Source organism: Heterocephalus glaber, unplaced genomic scaffold (assembly GCF_053883595.1).
Source record: "Heterocephalus glaber isolate CG9 unplaced genomic scaffold, H.glaber_assembly_v1.0 deba00001479, whole genome shotgun sequence".
In the NCBI taxonomy this organism is placed as follows: domain Eukaryota; kingdom Metazoa; phylum Chordata; class Mammalia; order Rodentia; family Bathyergidae; genus Heterocephalus; species Heterocephalus glaber.
In genome coordinates, this window is record NW_028258316.1 from 22918710 (window position 1) to 22931013 (window position 12304).

The following is a 12304-nucleotide window of genomic DNA, read 5'->3' on the forward strand; positions in this document are numbered from 1 at the left end:
GTACTAGGACTGGAAGTCCCATTTGACCCAGCTATTCCCGTGCTGGGTATCTTCCCCAAAGAATTAAAAGAATCATACCACAGTGATATATGTGTGCCCATGTTCATAGCAGCACAGTTTGTAATAGCTAAAACTTGGAAAGAGCCCAAATGCCCATCAACTAGAGACTGGATCAAGAAAATGTGGGTTTTTAAAATAAAATGGAGTACTATTCAGCCATCAAAAATGAGAAATTAGAGACAGTTATTGCTAAATGGAAGCACATTGAGGTGCTACTCTTAAGTGAAATAAATAGGACACACGTGTAAATACCGAATAGTTTTTCTAGTGTGAGAAATTGAACGTGTATATAAGGACTAAAAGGTATAAGAGATAATGTGAAATAGGAAGAAAAGGGGCAAAGGGGAAGTGGCAGGGTAGGGGAAAGGAAAGAAGGGAATGGCATTAATATGAGAAAATGAAAAAATGGAAACAAATTATTTGTAATTAAGGAGGGATGGAGGGGTTGAAGGGAGGGCAGGGGGAGGGGGAAAATAAGAACCAAGAAAGATTATGTAAAGGTGCAAATTTCCAACAATGAATATCATTATATTGTATACCTAAAAATGTACCAATAAAATACGAAAATGTTTAAAAAATAATAATCTATGAACTTAAGATTTAGAGATTAAATCAGGTGTCTTCCCATGGAGTTTTTGGATAAAAAAGAAAATCCGCTCCCAGATTTGAAAGGTAGCAAAGTTTATACAGAGATAAGCAGGTCTCCCTCTTACCTCTGTCACCCACCCTTCCAATTTCCTTCCATAATACAGTTACTTTTTATGGGAAATTTTATTAAAGTATATTTTAACTTTGTCCCTCCCATCCCCAAATACGCAGCACAACATAGTAGTGATTTCAAATATCCTTGATCGTGGTGACCAACAGAAATATTTCAAAGTCAAGTTTGCAACTAAAAACTAGACCTTGGAAAAATTCTGAATTAAAAAAGAAACAAAGCTGTCCAATGGAATTCTTTATCTGTCTGAAAATGAATGCTGCCCATCTGATAATACTGCTGGCTTTTCTTTTTCATGCGTAGAATAAAGTCTCATTTATAAGTACCCACTTTTATAAATAAAATTCCAGGATTGTGTGTTGTTCTGGGTTCCCCAGGTTGACAGGACTGCTGACATTGCTCTTCATGAGTGCCACCAGCCCATTTACCAGGTTGCTGACATACTGGAATGCCCTTGTCTGTGACCCAGGCCCGTACACCATGAAGGGCTCGCCCTGGAGTGCCTGTAGGATGAAGTTGCTGACCACCCGCCCGTCGTTCATGTGCATGCGCAGACCAAAGGTGTTGAAGATCCTGGCCACGCGCACCGCGCACCTCCACACCCTCCTGCTTCATGTAGGCGTAGCACATGGTCTCCGCCACCCGCTTGCCCTCACTGCAGCCGGCCCGGGGCCCTATGGGGTTTACAGGGCCCCAGTAGTCCTCGCTTTGTGGATGGACCTTGGGATCTCCATACACCTCGGACATGGAGGCCAGGAGCAGACGGGCACCCACGCGCTTTGCCAGCCCCAGCATGTTCAGCTTCCCGATGGTGTTGGTCTTCAGCGTCTTGATGGGTTGTACTTGTAGTTGGGAGGGGAGGCTGGAGACGCCAGGTGGTAGATCTGGTCTACTTCGATGTAGAGGGGCTCTACCTCATTGTGGTTGATGAGCTCGAAGTTCTCCTGGCCGATCCAGTGTTCCACATTCCGTTTCCTGCCTGTGAAGATGTTGTCCACCACTGTCACCTCGTGGCCATCCATCATGAGTTTGTCCGTGAGGTGGGAGCCCACGAACCCTGCACAGCCTGTGATCAAAATTCTTTTACGATCCTTTTGTGATAAGAACTTCACTGGTGGGTATTTCTGGTTGAAGCTTTTTTCCAAATCTCTGATTTTTCTCTCTCAGTAGCTCAACAATCTCTTCAATCCTGCTTTCAATTTTCAGTTCACTGTTTTCCTGGATAGACTTGTTGAGTAAAAAGCTCATACTGACGAAGTTCCCCCAAATGGAGGCGACGTAGGCGAGCAGCGCAAGGTCCAGCAGCAGCTTCACTCTGGAAGGCTGACGGTGGATCCGAGGCGAAGCAGCGCCTGACTCACCTTGCCCTAGCACGGGCAGCGTGCACAATGCGCGCTTGCTGCCGGCTTCTTTCATGAGAAATTTTATTTGAAGGTTAGAGAAGGGTTCTAGCTGAACAATGCAACCCTTGCCAAAATCTTTGCAGGTCACACACGTTTTCCGACCAGGCTTCTTTATATTTAAGCGTAAGTCCTAATGATTGTTGACTGCTGCCCCCCTAGCAGGAAAGCAGAAATTCAGATAGGAAGGATCTAAGTATCACTGGCCTCAATGTTAGTTGGTGTGCGAATCTATGATTGTCACTGACAATAGTAGAACCAAGATTCCAGTGTCAAAGTTAATGCCAAAAAAGGTCACAAGAACACAGAACAAGGCATACACATACTATGGATCTGGTTTATACTCCCAACAATTTGTTCAGATTGCTTGGAATAGGAAGAACAGCTCAGGCTTAAAGAGTAAGTGTTATTTTGTGGTACAGCTGCTATATATATTTAAATTTAATTTTAATATTGTTGAAGTAGCTTAATGGATATGCTAATAAAATAGTCACACTTATGAAAAACACCACTCCCCTACTTCTTCCACAGTTCTGTTCTCCAGAGAAACCCTAAGTGTTTAAAACTTCTACTGGTTATTTTCATTATGTTATGCATATATTCTTATACCGTCTTTTCTTGATTGATCAGTCTGAGACAACATTATCTATTGACTCCCATTTATATTAATTCTTGTACACATTATTCCCTTCCCACCATGCATATTTACTTTTATTTTTACTTTGTCAAGGTGTAAACATATGTTTTCTGCTTGCAACTTCACCAAATGTCATTGTTTTTTCCTTTACATGATTCTAAATGCAAACTAATCAACAGCATTTTCATTAGTATAACCATACAAATATTGTCCAGTATTGGGGCAGGGAGGGAGAGAGGGAAGAGAAAAGGAACTAAAACAAACAAAACAAAACAAAGAATGGAAGGAAAAAATGAAAAAAAGCTACTGTAAATAGGGAGTCGAAGAAAGGTTAAAAGGAGAGATGGGGAATGGGAAAAAAGAAGGAAGAAGATATATTACATACAGGTACAAATTCCCTATGACGAATGTGAATACTATGTTTGGCAATTATCTACTAATAAAAAATTTTAAAAATTACATTTCTTCTCCAATGGCTTTAGGATTTATAAAAGAAATTTTTGTTAACATCATGGTCAAATGGCATCTATTTTCTTACACTATGTTCAGTTAAAATTATGCCACATTTCAGTAAGTTTTTCTTATATCATATTTGTCTTATGTTAATATTGTTACCCCAGCCTTTATAGAGTTTATATTTAGTTGACTTGTCTATTTCTATTCCTTCACTTCTAACCTTTATGGATAGTTTTGTTTAGATGTGTCTCCAAGATACATCAAGCTACATGTCTTAAAAATTACATTTCATAAATTTTTCTTTATTCCAGTGATTTCAATTCATTTATATATTTTGGGGTTTGGTTTTCAATTTTTTTATTGGGTCTTAACTTCAGGGGTGAGATTTTTTTTTAGTTCTTTATGTATTCTAGATATTAGTCCTCTGAGAATAGCTGACACAAATTTTTTTCCATTCTGTAGCTTTTCTTTTCACTCTGTTAATCATTTCCTTTACTGTTCAGAAGCTTTTTAATTTGATAAGATGCCATTTATTGATTCTTGGTACTATTTCCTGTGCAACTGGGGTTCTGTTCAGAAAACCTTGCCTACACCTATGACTTCAAGAGTTTTATCCAATTTATCTTCCAGCAGGTTATTTGTATTTTAATATTTAGTTCTTTGATCCATTTTGATTTTAGTTTAATACATGGTGAAAGATATGGGTTTAGATTCAGTCTTCCTCATGTGGCTAGCCAGTTTTCTCAGTACCATTTATTAAAGAAGCAATCTTACCTCCAGTGTAGGTTTTTGGCCCAACCAGATACTGATTGCACCTGGAATTGTCTCTCCATCCTCAGGTCTGTTCCATTGATCCACATGTCTGTTTTTGTGTCAATACCATGCTGTTTTTATCATTATACCTTTGTAATATAACTTCAAATCCAGAATTGTGATTTCTCCTGCTTTGTTCTTTTTACCCAGGATTGTATTTGCTATTCTAGATCTCTTTTGGTTCCATATGAATCTTAGAATTGTTTTCTCTATTTCTGTGAGGAATGCTGTTGATATTTTCATTGGGATTGCATTAAACCTGAATATCAGTTTTGGAAGTATGGCCACTTTGTATTTCTCCTTTTTATCCAGGAAGAGGGGTTTTTTAGTTTAGGATATGGTTAAAGATATGGGTCTTTTTTAAATCCTTGGCATGTGAAAAGTCAGTTTTTCCAGCACCATTTATTAAAGAGGCCATCTTTCTTCCAGTGAAGGTGTTTGGCTCCTTTGTCAAAGATAAGGTGCTGGATTGTGTTTGGAGTTGTTTCTGTATTTCTAATCTGTTCCATTGTTCCTTGGGTCTGTTTTGTTTTTGTTTTCAGTTTAGGTTTTTATTTTGTTTTGTTTTGTTTTTTGCCAGTATCATGCTGTTTTTGTCACAGTGGCTTTGTAGTATAATTTCAAGTCAGGAATTGTGATGCTCCCTGCCTTGCGTTTGTGCCCAGAATTGCTTTTGCTATTCTAGATCTCTTCTGGTTCCAAATGAATTTTAAGATTGTTTTCTCTAATTCTGTGAGATATGTTATTGGTATTTTGATCAAGATTGCATTAAATCTGTATAACAATTTTGGTAGTATGGCCATTTTCACTATTTTGGTTTTTGCTACCCAAGAACAAGGGCTATCTTTCCATTTTCTGATATCCTTTTTGATCTCCTTTTTCAGAGTATTATAGTTTTCAGTGTAAAGGTCCTTTACTTCCTAGGTATTGATTGACTGATTCCTAGACACTTCATTTTTTTTGGATGCTATTGTGAAAGTTGCTGTTTCCCTAATTTCTCCCTCAGTGAGTTTGTTATTTGTATACAGGAATGCTATTGATTTTTGAGTGTTGACTTTGTATCCAGCTATGCTACTGAGTTTGGTTATTAAATCAACTATGTGGTCTATTTTGGAGAATGTCCTGTGTGTAGCTGAGAAGAATGTGTGTTCTGATATTGCAGGGTCAAACACTCTGTAAACATCTACTAAGTCCATTTATTCAAAAGTTTGGTTCAGTTCTGATATTTCTTGATTTTCTTGTCTAGTTGATCTATTTGTGACAGTGAGGCATTGAAATTCCCCATTACAACTGTCTTAGTGCTTATTTGATTTTTTCATATCTGTTAATATTTATTTTATATAGTTGGGTGCACTGGTGTTTGGTACATATATATTTATGATTGCTATCTCTTCCTCTTGGATTGTTCCCTTTGCAGTTGTAGTGACTTTGTCTCTCCTAATCAGTCTTGGCTTGAAATCCACTTGGTCTACAAATGAAATAGCTACCGCTGCTTTTTCTCTGGATTCCTGTTGCATGGAGTATTATTTTGCATTCTTTGACTTTCAATCTATGGATTTTTAAAAATTAAATGTGTTTCTTGTATGCAATGTATTGTTGGATCTTGCATCTTGATTCATTCCACCTGTCTGTTTCTTTTGAGTAGTTGAGTCCATTTAAATTGATGGTTATAACTGATATGTATTTACTTATCCTTGTCATGTTATTTTCCTTTCGTTGGTTCCCTTTGCCATGCCTGGTTGATTCATTCTGTTGAGGTTCATGAAGTTGTAGTCCTTTTTATCTCTTTCTAGAATGTCCTTCAGAACATTTTGGGGTGCTGGTTTGGTGGTCGTGAATTTCTTCAGGTGTTTTTTTTGTCATAGAAGTGTCTCATTTCTCCAACAATTTTGAAAGAGTTTTGAAGGGTACATCAATCTGGGTTGGAGGTTGTTTTCTTTTAGAGCTTGAAATACTTTACTCCAAGCTTTCCTTGACTTGAGAGTTTGTATTAAGAAGTCTTCTGTGATTCTGATGGGTTTTCTTTATTAGGTAATTTGTTTCTTTTCTCTAACAGCTTTTAATAGTCTGTTCTTGTATTGAATTTCTGGACTCTTGACTGTAATATGCCCTGGTGTAGTTTTGTTTTGTTTATTTGATCATGCTAATTGAAGTTCTATATACCTCACTTATCTGTATGTGTCAGGGTTGGGGGTTGGGCAGAGGCTGAAGGATTATTTTAGTGAGTGAGGTCCCCAAGGTAAAGAAAGCATTTAGAGCTGAGATCAGTAAAAGCAGCAAGAACAAACATCTTTATTTGTCAGCATTTATATAGGCCATTATCAAGCATTACAGCATCATGTCCTACCTAGCATGACCACATCGCACATGTGTGATTTCCTATGGTTAGTCATGCATATATAACTGTGTCCCAGTGTGCATATGTGCTAGATGGGAGGATTGTGTCCTTACAGGGTCCTCAGGTGCCCCTGGGCTTTGGATCAATCAGCAATGATTCCTCATAGTATATCAAGTTCTTTTTCTGAGCTTGGGAAGTTTTCTGACATCACTTCTGTGAACAAGTTTTTTATGTCATTTGCACTACCTCCTGCTTTTTCATTGACTCTGATCAATCTTATATTATTCTTCTTTGCATTATCTAGCAGCTGTTGGATTGATTTTTCATAGACCCTTGCTATTTTAAAGAAATGTTTCTTTCATGATCCCTAACCACAATCCTGTCTTCTGTATCTGATATTCTGTCCTCACATTAGCTTTCTACTGTGTATATTTTCAATGGAATTTTTATTCTCCTTGATATTTTCAATCTGTATCATGAATTCTATTTCTTTCCTAGGTTGAGCATTCATGGTTTCCATTATTTTCCCAAGCTCCCTTATTTAAAAAAAAAAAATTGTATCTGCTCTAGAGTCACTAACCATGTCTTTCATTATGGTCACCATCTCTGTAGTTATCTTAGAGTTTATTTCGGTTTGATTTTTTTCTAGTCTCATTCATCTCTCTCCCCCTCTCCCTACCCTTCCTTGCTTATCAGTTTTAAAACTATTTCTAGTTAGCATTCTGGGTCCCTAATTCAGGCATAAGTCTCATAGTAGTGGATCAGCAGCGATATTAAGGATAGTGGATAGCGTAGATCTAGTTACAATCATTGAGTGTCTTGTCTCATTTCCTGCTTATAAGACTATGATCTTGATCTTGACTTTGGCCTCCTTACACCTACAGCTCACTAGAAGTTATGATTACAGGTGGCAATTAGAAATATCACCTTTTTTTTGGTCATTTCACAGTGGTTGAAGGTGTCCTACTACTACATAGGTCTTTTTTTTTTTCTTTCTGTACTGCGGATTGAACTTGGGACCTTGCACTTGCTGAGGCAGGCACTGGAACCACTGAGCTAAATCCCCAGCCCAATAAAGGTCTTTAATCTGGGTGCCTTGCTCCAGTCTCCTGTCTCATACATGATATTTTCAAACCCTTTTACTCTATAAAACCAAACTTCCAGCTGCTCCAGCTCAGTCCTGTTCAATTGTTTTGAATTTCTGAATTCCTCATTGAATTTTAATTTCTCCTTTGGATTTTATCCGGTATTTGAGTCTAGCTAAATCTTTCGGTTTTCTTTTATATTTTATTTTTGTGATTACTATGTGGGGAGTGAAATTAGTTTTCATATTATAAAGATATTCCACCATCTTGATCTCAAAACATTCATATTTGGATTGTGACATTTCATATTTGGATTGTGACTTTCTTCTATAATTATTAGTACTTTTCCTGGAATTTATAATTGGTTTTATTTCTTGTTTCATTTGCTTTTGCCTTTTCCTCAAATTTTCTAGTTTTTCAGACTTCATGTGGAGAGATACATTATAGATGATAGCCCAAGAACATTCAGGATCAGAAATAGGTGAACAGTCCATTAGGAATCTAGCTTTATACTTGGTTCAAGTGTCACCAGTATGTGTTCAGTAGAAGATCCCATGTAAGGCTACTATATGTTTCTTTGGGTAAGTGGTCAAGGTTTTGAATAGTCTGGAGGTTACTTTTTGGACAAAGATGAAACACCTAGATATGGGTTTCTCTGGCTTAAATTTAATTGACTATTCCTAGGTAGAACAATTCTTTCTGAGTTCTGCATTCCCTTGGGGCAGATCTGAATGACAGGTATGTCATGATCAAGGTAAGGTGCAGAACATTTTCTTGCTTCTTGTATGAGATAGTTTCAGTCTGCTTTATCTGGGGTTGGATTGCTGAAATATCTTTAGGGAAGAAAGAATCATGAACAGAGGAATGTTTTATTTTATTTCTCTTGTTTGTGAGATGAGGCAACTTCTCCAGTGCCTACAAGATAGAAACAAAGAAGGAGGAGGCATCATTTACCATATAAGGCAAGTTTCTACATCTGTTTTAAATACTTTAATATCATGCCTGAGTGGCCTTCATGTTTCTAAGGTAAACTTTAAAGTCATTAACTCTCACACTTACATGAAGTAATCATGAAAGTTACAGTTATTTGGCTCCTCTAGAAAGAGGGTTAGGGTTAGAAGTAAAACTTTCAATTGTATGGGGGTGGAGAAGGATTTGAAAGATGTAGTATGGCATCACCTAATATTTTATGAGAGCATCTGGATGGAATTGGGGGGGATGAAATGACTATAAGATTAGTAAATCCCAAGATATACAGAATACTTTCCATAATCTTAAGGGAGTCATATTTCACAGTTTTAAGAATGACCTATTGTGTATCAAGCAGAAGCTATTTGTATATTTGGACCCATAATCAACCTGTGAGTTCTCAAATGGAGATTCTTTCTTTACTTCTAAGCCAGTCCTTCTATACTGCATCCAAGAATATTCATGTCAAAGATATACATGAAGCTAGTTTTTTTAGAGATCAGGAAGATGTCCCAAGAAAAGAAACACTATAATGTCCTAATTAACACTGGAGTCATGAAGTTGGGTTTCTAGATTCCTACTAGCTCTGCCATTTACTACCTGTATGACCTTGCATAGGTTATCTGCCTTCATTAAATTCCTTTTATGCCAAAAATAATTCGTACTAGTACTTACCTCATAGATTTGTTGTGAAGACTACTTGCAAGTAAAATTATCATATGAAGTACTCAGCACAGTATCAGCAAAAAGTAAAAAAAAAATCATTAAGATCTACTAATTCAAAAGGCCCTTCTGAATCATTATGATTAACCACTGAAGATAGTGTGGGAGGATTACCCAGTAGACCAAGTAGTATTGAGGTGCTCTCAAAGGTCAAGACCCAACAAAGGACCTGAGAGACTTACCATCCTGACTTTGATAGAAAGGAGAATGATTCACAGTCATCAGTAAACCAGCTAGTTGGTTTCCACTGTAATGATTCATTTTTTCCTTGTATTGTTTGCCTATTCCTACTATGACCATGCTGAAGAGCTGTGTTGCCTTGGCTCATCAGTCACCAGGACTTCACAAGTCCTTGTATATCCTCTTTGTCTGGACCATTCCAATCCAGTGACCTCACTTTCAGCTACCTTTGTCCTCTTTTGGGGGGCATAGGATTTTCAAAAGCTATGGTAAAATATATATTACATAAGTTTACATTTAATCATTTTAAGTGTACAATTCATAGCATTATTGCACATTCATTACTATCCATTTTCACTTTTTTTATCATCCCAAACTGAAATCCAAACTGAATACTTATTAAGTATTAACTCCTCATTCTCCCTTCTCTGCAGCCTCTGCTAATCACTAGTCTACCTTCCATATCAATGAATTTGACTGTTCTATGAATTTTTCCTTTTGCATCTGGCTTATTTCACTTAGCACGCTTTTTGGTTCAGCCATGTTATAGTATGTATCAGAATTGCATTCCTTTTTTTGGCTAAATAATATATCATTGTAATGGGATTAACATTTTTCAATTCTTTTAGGTATAACCTTTAGGGGCAGAAAAGGGTTGTGGCTGAAACTCCTATACCAAAAAAATAGATTAACAAGAGAAAGGCATAATGAATTCATTTCATCATATTTTTTTGTTTTGTTTTGTTTCTTTATTTTGGTACTGGGGATTGAATTTAGGACCTTGCATTTGTGAGGCAGGAGGTGGCACCACTGAGCTAAATCACCAGCCCCTCATAGTTTTATATGACACAGGAGTCTTCAGATTAAAGAGCCCAAAGACCCAGAGAAACATGAATTTTTAGGTTCAATAAACATCAGGTAGAAATAGGGAAGGGTGGAGGGGGTGAAGGGTGCACAGGTAATGGGGAAAAAAATAAGAACCAAGATACATCATGTATAGGTACAAGCACCCAATAAAAAATGTAAACATATTATATACCTAAAATGTACAAATAAAAGAATTTTTTAAAAAATCAGGTAGAAATATGAATGGACACAAAAGGTAGAAGCTAATGCTAATCGACTGAGTGAGGAAAACCAACAATATTCCTCTTGGCCTCTCCGTAGCATCCCTTTCTTGTGCTTATGAGATAGTACTCCTTCTGAAATGATCTTATTATCTACTATTAGACAAGGTAGGTGACAGTATTTATGGTCAGCCCCAACAGAGAAAAATAGGGAAGATTAGCACAATGTTTTTAGGTTTTATGGATTGCTTTGGAGAAAAGAAGCCCTAGTTTCTATGACTTTTCTTATGGAAGAGAAATTCTAGTTTCTATGGCTTGCCTTAAAGGGAAAAAGGGAAACAGGTGAATTCAGAGAGAAACTTTATGTCTGAGACTAGGAGTATTGCTTTCCAAGCCCCAATAATACCTAGAAGTGAAATTAATGATTCATATGACAATCTTAGTTTTATTTTTTGATAAACTACCTTACTATAGTATGGAAAATTTGAAGATTCTACTGCATTATGCAGTTGTGTGCCAGACTCTGAGAAACTGCCCTTAGGCCCTGCTAGAGATGAAACTCCACTACAAAGTGTGCCATTTCTCCAGGCAACACTATTGGGAGCTTGGTGATGGTTCTTCTGCTCTGATAAGCCCTCTAAACCCCAGAAGAATATTGGTTTCTTCCATATCCCTCTTGTGACTTAGCTTAAAGAGCATAAAGGATAGAAACTATACCCTTGCGGCCAAGTTTCTTTGTGTACTTTTCAATTCTGAATTCTTTTCATTGGATTCTGAATTCAATTCAATTCTTTCTCTTACCAAGTGGTAGAAACTTTACTTCCTTTTGGCTAGATAAATTGCTTTCACATCATCCTACATTCGTCCAGAGTCGGATAATTATGGCTTAAATTTTGAAATTTGACTCTTGCTTTCCAAAGCCAAGCTTCTGAACTTAAAAATACTTTTTCAAACTTCCCAACTATTGCACTTTAAACCTCTCTACTTTCAAAACTATTGTCTCTGCTATGAATTTCAAGAGCCTACTTTAGAATTCAAAGGCAAGATTGTGACTTTTTATTCTTGGTTGTATAGGAAGTAACTTTGGAAACTATTGCTGCCACACCACAAACTAGGAGAGTGTAATTTGTTCAAGAAAGCGCAAGACTCTAAAGGAAAATCATCCTCAGTATGTCAATATTATATAGCTGTTAGCTTGGCTGTAACACAGATCATGAATGCAAAGTATGTTACTTGGTATATGCAACAAGTCAGTTAGAGAAGGGACTGAAATAGTTTCAAAACCATAATATGCTATGAGGACATCAGAGAGTTCAGAGAACTGTGAATTCAAAATAACAAAACTGTCATGCACAGTGGGAAAGGGGATCATAAGCAAACGTCAAAAACCCAGGCAGATACCAGCACTGAGCACTGGTGTTGGGGGCTAGCTTTGATGTGACCTCTGTGTGCTAGTTACAGTGAAAGGGGCAGGAACTGGGTAATACACATACCATGGACATGAACCACCTCACATTTCAAAGTGCTCTTAGCACTCTTTTGTATAGCATCTTAGACTACAAGTTTCTCCAAAATCACTCAGCAGGACCATATACTGTGAAGTAACCATCCTTTAAACTTGTTAGCACCATCAACCAGTCAAAACTTAGAAAGCAAAAACAAAAATTATTTTATTTCAGGTCTTAGAAATTGCAGTACAGGAAACATGGATAGTTTTGAATCAGTGTTACAAAAAATTCAGGAAAAGTGGGAACTTATATGGACTACTGAATATTGAGGAGCAAGGGTTAAATGATGGATAGAACATAAAGAAAAGAGTGTATAAACAGAATATAAATGTCCCCAAAATCCCCAAGTA

The 12304-nt window shown here is 37.1% G+C and overlaps 1 pseudogene; it reads right to left on the reverse strand.

The window, feature by feature from the left end:
* Positions 1-694: 694 nt before the first annotated feature.
* LOC101699210 (UDP-glucuronic acid decarboxylase 1 pseudogene) lies at positions 695-2104 on the reverse strand (annotated as a pseudogene).
* Positions 2105-12304: the final 10200 nt, after the last annotated feature.